The sequence below is a fragment of the Mesocricetus auratus genome, unplaced genomic scaffold (genome assembly GCF_017639785.1).
Source record: "Mesocricetus auratus isolate SY011 unplaced genomic scaffold, BCM_Maur_2.0 Super-Scaffold_15014, whole genome shotgun sequence".
Taxonomy (NCBI): Eukaryota; Metazoa; Chordata; class Mammalia; order Rodentia; family Cricetidae; genus Mesocricetus; species Mesocricetus auratus.
This window is the reverse complement of record NW_024429186.1, coordinates 63337320-63348569: the sequence shown is the minus strand read 5'-3', so window position 1 is coordinate 63348569 and position 11250 is coordinate 63337320. Positions and strand designations below refer to the sequence as shown.

At 41.1% G+C, this 11250-nt stretch overlaps 1 long non-coding RNA gene across 1 annotated transcript; it reads right to left on the bottom strand.

Moving 5' to 3' along the window:
- Positions 1 to 5630: 5630 nt before the first annotated feature.
- On the bottom strand, positions 5631 to 11143 carry LOC121139384. The gene is made up of 3 exons (XR_005876343.1): positions 11057 to 11143; positions 8759 to 8896; positions 5631 to 6264 (listed from the first exon to the last, which is right to left on the bottom strand). It is a non-coding gene; the product is annotated as an uncharacterized LOC121139384 (long non-coding RNA).
- Positions 11144 to 11250: the final 107 nt, after the last annotated feature.

Genomic DNA, 11250 nt, shown 5'->3' with positions numbered 1-11250 from the left:
AGCTGAGTCATCGAGTACATGAATGGATGTGAAGGCTGAAGTCATTCCTGTACACGGTGTGGACTTTCTCACTTAAGTGACACTATGTTTATTTATGTTTTTCTTTAATAGCAAAGTAACTTTTGCTCCTTTATCAAAAAAGGTAAAAATTTTTTAAATTTATTTGTGTGTGGGGGGGTGATGTGTGTGTGTGTGTGTGTGTGTGTGTGTGTGTGTGTGTGTATGGTGAGTGCACGTGCCTGAGGAAGCCAGAAGAGGGCGCTGGATCCTCTGGAGCTGAAGTTACAGGTGATTATGGGCTTGTCTGATGTGGGTGCTGAGAACCCATCTCAGGTCCTCTGCAACAGTAGTACTCTCTTAACTGCTCTGGCCTACTTTTATACTTTTTATTTTTACTTTATAAACTTAAGCATTTTGAGAAATACTTAGCTCAGAATATATGCATTTTGGGGGCTGGCCTCCATGGGTACCAGTGCACACATGGATGTACAGAAATACATAGAGCTACATATAGATACACAAAAATAAATAATAAATGTTAAAACATATATATATAGTATAAAATGTTTTTCTTTCGATATATCATGACTCTTTAGAATTTTTCTATTATAAATAAAAAATGACTTTATTTATGCATTCATAGCTGCTGCTGAGTCTGGCCTGCGGTCCTACTGCAGCTGGGGTCTGTGTTGAAGTATGAGGCCTATACTGCTACCAAAGGTCACACAGAAAATGGGGTTAGGGCAGCAATCTGTGGCCTTGTTGGTGTCCAGGGGCCATGCCACCAATAGAGCTATCCTGATCTGAGTGGCCAGTGCCTCCCCCTGGAGCTGGTATGTTGTCAGGGTCCAAGCTGCCGAGGGCCATGTCTAGGTCCATGGTTCTGCTGCAGCTGGGGTCTGTGTTGATGTCCAGTGGCCTGTATCACCATATGTGATGAACTCAGAGGTCCACCCTGAGCCAGGCCCACCCTTCAGTGGCTCTGAGAAAGCTGGGGTTGCCTCTTGCTGTACATTGCAGCAAGAGAGACGGCCCCAACCCTCACTGAAGAGCTGACCCCTGCACTCAGAGACATGGCTCCACCTCTCTCACTACAGGTGAGGGAGAGCTGACCTGGAAGGCATGGCATAGGGGAGGTGTCTCGTCCCTTTGCCTGACTCGGACAGCTCCAGTCACCTGGACTGACCAGCTCAGCTACCACTCAGGCCCACAGCCGGACCTTGGGTTGGCCCACTCTAACATCTACCCCATCTAGGACCTGCTGGAGCTCATAAAGGGACTCGTCCTGTGGAACGATACCAGAAAGATCTCCATGACTCAGGGCCGCTGCTATCTAGATATGCCAGAGTAGTAGTTCTGGTGAGGACTCAGTGATTAAGGTGAACTGGAGACTAGAGGCCTTGAACTAGACCAGTGACTCATCGCAATGAACATTTGCTAGTAAAGCTGATCGGACAAGAGGATACACTGTGTGACATGCCACAGCTCCCAAAGCCTCCAGGACAAAGGAAGAGGTGTTGAAGAAATGGGAAAGATGGAGACGTTTATTTGGTTTTTGTTTTGTTCTTCTTTTTGTTTGCTTACCTTGTTTTTTTTTTATTTTCTTTTGGGGGAACGCTGCAAGGATGAGGGGAGGATATGGGGAGACTGGGAGGTGAGTGGAACTAGGGTGTGTGGTATGAAATTCCCAAAGAATTAATAAAGAATTAAAAAACACTTCTTTAAAGAAACAAACACACAAATTTGTCTAGGCTTATTTAAAGTTGGGTAATCTAAATCACTGACTTCCACCTCCCCCACATCTGGTCCTACTTCAGTCAGTAACACAAATGGAGCTTTCATTTCCTGGATGACAAGATCTTCCATAACATTCCCCAAAGAAGTGCCTAAGGCTTTTTGTGAGTAGGTGCCCTTTCAGAAATGTGTCTTTGGTGGTGCTCTTGGGACCATATTTCTTTTCATTCTAGGTTTGCTTCTAAGTAGATAGTGCAGTGTTGAGTGTTCTATTGATAAAAATGTTTCATGGTTGGTTCCATATTTCCTCCATTTTTCCAAAATTATATTTTCATTTATGTGTGTGTGTGTGTGTGTGTGTGTGTGTGTGTGTGTGTGTGTGTGTGGTGTTCAAGTGAATACATGTGGAGGTCAGAAGACAACTTGTGGGAGTTTGTCCTTTCCTTCCCCTTGTGGGAATAATAACCTATTTAGCCATCTTGTGGGCCCCGTTTTCACTTTTTAAAAGGGTCATTGAGGTCTGCAAAGCTTCTTCTAACCCTACCAACTGTGAGTTTTCTTGGGGTTACTTTCGTTTTCCTGCTAACTCCCTTTTCTCTTTGCTTCTCCAGTTATATGTTCCTGATCCAGGTACATTATAATCTTATGAGACTCCTGCTGTGTGTGGGTTCCATCTCGGAAATTAGCCTCAGCTGAATCATGCAAACAGCCCAATAGATCCTCAGAAGATTGCCCATCTGAAGTATAAAGGCTACTGATTAAATGACATCTTAGAAAAATAAAAATAAAAGCTAGTGGGGCAAAAAAGCACTTGGGAGGCAGAGGCAGATGCATGTCTGTGAGTCTGAGGCCAGTCTGGTCTACAGAGTGGATTCCAGGATAGCCAAGGCTACACAGAGAAACCCTGTCTTGAAAATCCTAAATAATAAATAAATAAATAAAATAAAAGCTTCCACCTAATTAAGAGGGAGATTACTATTTCTTTAAAATGCTGAGTGCTTGCTGGGTTACGAAAAGTAACAGTCAATGTAGCTTTTCCAGAGCCTTCTCCGGGTAAGAACAATGTTCAGGGGAACAGAAATGAGTAAGCAGCTCTCTCCATCATTACAGAGGTTAAAGTCTAGTGAGGAGAAAAGATAAGACACACCCAGGTACCTGGTTACACAAAGCACGGCTTGATAAGAACTGTATAGGAAGAGAGGAGAAGAGAAACAAGAGCTATTTGAGTCTCTTTTGTGAGCCAGGCACACTGCGTGCCCATCTTACTTTATTTAATCTTAACAGCAACTGCATGAAGTCGCTTTACTCTCAAGGAACTCTGAACCAGTACAAAGAATGCTACATACTACTGACTCATGGCAGAGCCAAGACTCCAGTTCTGATACGTCTAGCCTCAAAGCCTGTGCTTCTAACAACCCTCCAGATTAAGAGACCTGCAACCTACAGAAAAGATCCTTTGCCTTTGTAGTGCTGAGGATTGAATACAGGCCTCCCACATGCTAGGCAGGCACTCTGTCAAGGAGCTGCAGCCCAGGAGATACTTATTAATCTTGGTATCTTAGAGTATGGAGGAAAATGAGAGTCCTTTTCCTCCTCCTCCTCCTCTTCTGTCTGTATAACCTACCCCTGTCTGCTTTTCTCTTGGCTATTAATATTTATGTGAATAATCTTTTGTCCCCTGTTTCTGTTCTGTTCAAGTGTCAAGAATGTAGCTGTAAGCCTCATGTTAATTCCGTGCCTTCATTTCCATCCCTGCTTCACAGTTTCTCAAGCGTTACCATCACCACTGTCACTATTTCCTAAGGCAAATGAACACTAATGTAGTCTTTCGTCTAGGACGAAACTGCTGACAATGCGTGTTTCTCTCCCATGTGAATTGTTTGGTACAGAGAAAATGTTAGAAGATGAGCCCAGAAAGGACAAGTCAGGGTTCCCGCTTTATTTCCATTCTTATAATGAGTAAGACAGCAGATCACGTATGTCCCCGGCAGGCCTCTGCTTCCCAGCAGACAATGACTAATGATGCCTGTTGTTCTTCCTGAACTGCCCAAGAATTTATAAGGAAAAGCAGAGCTGTGTTCCAGGGTGGTACTGAGTGCACTGTAGAAGCTACAAGTCCAGGAGATGATTGCACCTGTCATAGTTTGTATCCTGATTGGCTTTGAATGAAAACAAAACTGGGTTTGTACAAGATTTGCCGTCTTACCTGAGATAGATTACCACAATTTTTAGCTTTTCACTGGTGTCAAACATAGCTAAAACTCTAAGGTGCCAAATCCTTCAGTCCTTTATTTAAAATAAATAAAGAGATAAAAAGCAACAATGCTGTTGTGGCAGTCTATAATAGGTGATTAAAACTGGTATCTGTGGGTCAAGTGAAGACTGAAACCACTCCAGTGTCGTGAGTGCTAACCAGAGTTTTCCAGCACTCATGTTTACTCCCTGGCCTACGCCCATAAGGATGCACATGTTGGTATGTAGTCTCATTGTCGCCGATACTTCGAGCTTATGTTTTAGATTAGGTAACTCCTTAGATATTTACACCCTGGGGAGAATTGGGAGTTTCAGTAAAATGGAAATGGTGGATCTGCATGTCCTATGCTTTTTCTTTAAATATAAATCCTGTGCTTTTAATTTCTGTATAATGATCTGATGAACTGTCAATTTGTCCTTTTTAAAAGACTGTGTGAGAATATAAATGTGCGCAAGTGAAACATGGCTCCATGTTTTCATGTTTTGAAACAACAGCAGTTTGCATTTGTTTTTGTTTTTCAAGACAGGGTTTCTCTGTGTAGCCCTGGTTGTCTTAGAACTCCCTCTGTAGACCAGGCTGGCCTGGAACTCATAGAGATCCACCTGCCTCTGCCTTTAAGTGCTGGGATTAAAGGTGTGTGTCACCACCACTTGGCTTGAAACAGAATTTTCTCTGTACAATGAGAATAAAAGGGCGTTGGTGGCACACGCCTTTAATCCCAGCACTCGGGAGGCAGAGGCAGGTGGATCTCTGTGAGTTCGAGGCCAGGCTGGACTGACAGCCTCCAAAACAGAGAAACCCTGTCTCGTAAAACCAAAAAAAACAAAACAAAAACAAAAACAAAGAGAATAAAAGGGGTAAGAGTTGATCTTTTGTGATCATGAGGAAGCTAACCATAGGATAATTTGAAATGCAAACAAATGTGGCTCACATTTCCTGTCTCAGCAATGAGTAAAATATAGTTATATATTTCATCCTATAAATATTTTATCTTCACTGTATTCATGGACAACTCGAGCTATCTGCCCACTCTTTCATTTGCGTATCTTTTCACTGTGTGTTTCTACAAACTCTGTGAGGCAAGAGGCATAGGGACTTGATCATTGCTGTACCCTGGTGCCAAGAACATTGTCCATACAGAAGGACTTTTCAATAAAATAATTAATATCAATCAAAAAGTATTCAATTAACAACATCACGGAGTTACAGCGATATTTTTTAACTCAACTTGACTGAAACTTCTACAGTCTACCAGCTGTTTAGAATTGGTATGTACGTATCAAGAGCAGACAGACAAAGTTCCAGAAACCATGGTTTTACTCCTCAGAACAGTGAACCCCTGGGTTATAGATGTCAGCAACAGTTTTGAGTTTGAATCTTTTTCTTTATCTAAGCATAGTGTTTTGGCAGCATAAGTGAGTGGCATGGTGATACTCAGATTTCAAGTGTACAGTTGAAATGCTCTGACAAAACACAGGCTGATTGAGATGGATAACTTTAAATCATTCTAGAAAGTTCCCCTCCCTATAAATAACACTTTGTAGTCCAGACACTACTCCTCCCTCTAACCATCGGTATTTCAATTTCTATTACTATTAGATTATCTTTGCTTATTTATGGATTTTCAGCATGATTAGCTCAAACATTTCTTAATTGCATTTATTTATGTATGTAGGTGGGAAGAGGGGAACGCATGTCATGGGCTTGTTTTTTCCTTCTATCTAGTAGATCCCGGAGACAGAGTTCAGGCCATCAGGTTCAGTGGCAAGTAAGTGCTGTTGTTTGCTGAGCCATCTCACTGGCCTTGTCCCTAGATTTATGTGAATGGATTTATGAGACACAACCTCTTTCAATTGCTTTCTTTGTGCACCAAGCCTGTGAAGTCCATCCATTCTGTGCATATCAGCACTGTCTCTTCTTATTGCTGAATTGCATTCCATTGTGTTAACACATCACAATCTTTCCCTGTGTTATACAATCTTTGCGGACTTAAATCTTAATTTTTCCCATATAAATATTTAGAAGTGGCTGGGTCACAGTATGTTTTCCTTTGTAAGCGATCTCAGTTTCTTATTGCTGTGATAAAACACTCTGGTGATCGTAATTGAAGGAGAAAGGCTGTATCTTTGCTCCCAGTTCAAGGTGTAGTTCATCATGGAAGGTCAGTGCAGACAAAAGGAGCCTGGAGTAGTTGCTTACGTCACATCCACAATGAGGAACAGGAGTGAACGGCTCGGTTCACTGTCTCTCCATTTTACATAGTTCTAATCTCCTGCCTAGGGAATGGTTGCACCCACAATTAAAATGGATCTCACATCAACTAATATCATCAAGATAATCCCCCATAGGCATCCACCAGAGGCCCCATGATTCTACATTCTACCAAGTTGACAGTTAGCATGAATCATTACACAGGAAAAGCTAAACAGTTCTTCAAAAATGTACCACTTACCCCTGGCCCGGACAATGTCACCTAGGAGCTCCACTTACTCGGCATGGTTGCCAGAGTTTGGTGTTGCTTATTCTTAGTTTTTGCCATTTTCCTACTGTGAAATGGTATTCAGTAGACATTAGCATTTTTCTGTTGATTAATGCTGCTGAATTTGTTTTCATTTGCTTGTTAGACATTTATATCCTTTTTTTGTTTTTCTCTTATTTTGATTTTCATTTGTGCATATTTTTGTGAAGTGTTTGTTGGACATTTTTAATGTTGGAATGTAGAAACACATCTTGATTTATTACTTAACATATTTAAGATTTGTTTTATGTGTATGAGTGTTTTGTCTGCTTGTCTGTCTGTCTGTGCACCACATGCCTGGTGCCTTCAGAACGCAGAAAAGGAGGCAGGTCCCCTGGAACCGGAGTTACAGATGGTTGTGAGCCATTACGTGGATGCTGGGAACAAACCTGGGTCCTCTGGAAGTGCTCTCAACCGCTGAGTCTTCTTTCCTGCCCATCTTGACTTCTTCTCGATACATCTCTGATAATGGACTCATTATTTTCTTTAGTTTTTGTCTTGTATTACAGTTTGACTCTGTGTCGAACAGGGCTTTAAATTATGATAGAGACCAGTTTAACATGTATTTCAGAGTTTCTGCTTTCTGTATTCCATCTCAGAACCTTTTGTTCACCCCAAGGTTGCAAAAATTCTTTCCTATGTTTTCTTCCATAATCTCTATTTCAAGTTAATTTTTCACTTGACAGAAAAGATAACTTTTACCCACATACTTTGGAGTTCCCAGAAGCACTGAGACCCGGGACCAATGAGATGACTTAGTGGGTAAAGGTGTTGCCGTGAAGCCTAATGATCTGAGCTTGATCCCTAGAACCTGTCTGGTGGAAGAAAAGAGGAAACTCCTGCAAGGTGTCCTCTGACCACCACACGTGTTCCATAACACACCCAACCACACACATGCACACCAAAAGAATAAATAAGGCAAGAAAACTATGAAAGAAGAAGTACCCAAACTCCATGTAATCTCATGGGGAAAGTTGCAGTGAAAAACATTAGGTTAAAACAAGTTTATGGACCAAAGCATAAAGTTGGCTTGATTAAGCATTCATTCAAATAACTGAAATGTTACTTAATTTGGGGCTAGAGAGACTGATTAGCAGTTAAGTGCACTGACTATTCTTCCAGAGGTCCTGAGTTCAATTCCCAGCAACCACAAAGTGACTCAGAACCATTGCTCATGGGGTCTGTTGCCCTCTTCTGGCATAAAGGCATACATGCAGATGGAGCACTCATACACAAATAAATAGATCCTTAAAAAAAAAGGAATGTTACTTAATTTCTGCAAAATCTGAACATCAAGGCAGTTCTTAATCACTTGTATTAGTGCAGCATAACATGGAAATAAATTACCTCATTTTGGTCATTTTATTATTTTTATAGCTTTGAATTTCCCCTGTGTTTTTTCATAATAGTCATAATAATATCATTATGATCATATTACATTTTGTGTTTTTCATAAAAATAAGCAGTCTAAATAAGGTAGCCCCAAAACAATTTGAAAAACTAAAATAATCTAATGTGTGATGGGACATTTTTTTCCTTCATGAGCTACAAATTAAATAAGTAATCTTGACTGGAGTTTTTATTGCTACAAAGTTCCATATACTGATGATCCAAGAACTTCAAAATAGTGCATAATGATTTTCATTTCAATATTAACTTGATAAACTACATTTCAAGGGGAAGTGTTTTTAACTGGCTGCAGTTAAGCTAGCATGTTCTACTATCTAGACAAAGCTGTAGCCAGTGTCTGCTGCTATACTTACACTGAATTATTTGTCTATGGAGGCAAAATTTCTTTTTCCTGTGGTATACATATGAGTAAGCTATTCAATGACCAACACTTTTATTTTCTTATGATTTTAATAAACCACAACATGAGAAAAACATGTCTCTGAGTAGTGTGCTGCTCCTCAGGGGTTCGTGAGAAATGAACACAGGCAGATAAAATAATGCAAATAATGCATTTGCATCAAGCAAAAACCAGATGCTTTCAGGAAGGGCTGCACACATAAAGGTTTAACATTTATTTGAATAACCCAATTGAAACAGAACAGAAGCAACAATCATAAGATTTAGTCTATTTTGAAATGTTGTAAAAGGGTAACTCTGTCTCTACTAACAGCCTTCGTGAGGTCCTACATTCTCAAGCTTCATGTATAGCAGACATGATGCTGAATTTGAAAACAAAACAACCCCCTCAAACAAAACCCCAAATAACAAAACCCAAAACCACCCGAGGGTTACCTGCTCACCTTGTTTTGTGTAGAAAGAGGGAATTTCTGAAGACACTGGCCAGTAATCTGTTTCTCTCTTCAAACAGTTGTTGCAATAATGGACAAGCTGAGAAATGTGGCTCCTTCCTTATTTTCAGCAGCCAACTAGGGCTAAAACTAGAAAGAGTTTAATAGATATTCCTAAGAACTTGAAACTAACTTGAGGCAAACATTCCTTTTCAAATATCAGCACTGTTTGATTGAATTATCTATTTATACATTGACTCCAATACACACACACACACACACACACACACACACATTTTGGCTTTTCTGAGATATTCTGAGACAGGATCTTACTATACAGCACTGGCTGGCTTGGACTTCATTATGTAGACCCAAGCTGGCCTCTGCCTCCCAGTGCTGGGACTAGTGGCATGAGTCACTATGCCTGTTTTACTTCAACTGTATTGTTATGTTAACTCCATGTTGAATTAAGCGGTATAGCTTTGAAGATTTATCAAGCAGCATGTTGGTATTACTGTCAGGATTCTTCACTGACCGTTTTAAAAGTTAGAAGCATGATTTTCTTAAATTATTTCATACATTATTGTATGTTACATCCTCAGGTTTAAAGTCTTTTCACTATGAAACGTGGCCCAAAACATCATCTACTGCAATAAATTAATGTTGGCACTCCTCTGAGCCTCACTGAAGGGAATTTTGCCACTCCCATGGGTCTGAATTAGTGGGGTCTTGACATGGCTGTGCCCATGTTAAAACTACAAAGTTCACCATGGCTTCTGCCCACCATACTGAACATATCTGAAAAGATTTTCTACTCAGTAGACTTGATGTTAGCCTAAATCTTTTCCTTCCTGTATACAGTCAACATTTCCTGTCTTTTCAGAATGTGAAGTGTTTATAAGTGATCTTCGGGGAATGTAGCTTGACTCTGAAGGAGTGAACAACTTGGAGGGACACCAAGGCCATAACCTTGTAACTGACCATCCTTCTCACTGTCCTTTAATTCTTAGGAGAGACCGTTTAGTTGTAACATTTTTTAGGAGTGTGAGAACATGAAAGGGTTTTGATACACTTATCAAATCATAAAACTGAGCATCAATTTACTACTTCTTAACAGCCTATTGTAAAGACAAGCTAGTAGAATTACATCAAAGCCTTAAAAACACAAAAACAAAAGCAAAAACACCTTCTAGTGGATGGTTTAATTCAACAAACATCATTTTTCACCCTTTGAGGGCTTTCTTGTGTGTGAAAGAACAGCGTTTTACTTTTCAAAAGTTGTGCAAGAAAGTGGCCTCATCTCTAAACAGAGAAAGCAAGCTGTGCTAACCAGTAGTGCACGAGGGCTTTCTGCTCTCTGCTTTTGTCTCAGCAGTGCGGAATGTCTATGAGACTTCACACTATTTCCTTTTGTGCATCAGAAAAGCGGGCGCCAATTAAACAATTCTCAAAATTACTTCATGTGTCAAGTCAGAGGAAAGGTGGGATGATGGGGGCGGGGAGCAAAACTCTAGTTACATGCCTTGTTCCTCATTAATAGTTCATTGATCTTATCTATGTATCTATCTATGTATCTATCTATGTATCTATCTATGTATCTATGTATCTATCTATGTATCTATCTATGTATCTATCTATGTATCTATCTATGTATCTATCTATGTATCTATCTATCTATCTTTTTGAGACAGAGCTTGTATAGGTGTTGTACAGGACTGCCGCCTGGGCCAAACAAAACCTATCTTGCTACACCCAGTTGTGCCTACTTGAGCAAAAGATCATCTCAGCTGCACCATAAAGATCCTTCCTTCCTGTTGTTAGCAGCTCTCTCTGTCCAAAACTACTTGGGCCTCGCGGAGGGGCGGGGCTAGAGTCTGCAAACTGGGAAGACCCAGGGGGTGCGGTTCCATCTGTCTGGCTGTGGGGAAGGAAGTCTTTCTCCCTGCTGAGTGAAGGTTTTCCAGGTGCAGCCTGCTGGGAGATGAACACCTATGACCCTGTGAGCAACAACTCCTCGGCTATGTCCTAGAAGGAAACTCAACTCCCGGGTTCCCCAGAGTGAACTTTGGAGGAATCGTTCTTCCTGAGGATTTTAGCTGTACTGGCCCAGGCTGGGCTTGTATTCGCTATGTGTGGGAGTCTGGCCTTAAACTTGTGACTCTTCTGTGTTTACCTCCCAAGGACTGGGATTACAGGTATGCGCCACGCCACGGGCCACCAGTGGTGCTAATTAGAAGCCCGCAGGAGAACCTTTGCCCCGACTTCATTCTGAGAAACACTGAAACCACACCAACTATCAGAGGCTCTGACCTTCGTCCCTCGTTTTACAGCCCACGGAGTTACGACTTGAACAGCACGGGCTCTGCTGTTGTTTAACGTTACAATAACGATTTCCTGCGAGCAGGTGTGTCTTTCACATCCGCGTCATTGACAGGGCTACCCTGTCGGGCACAGATGTTATTTAATATGCAGGAAGAGGGAGGGGAGTACAAGAGTGATTGGAC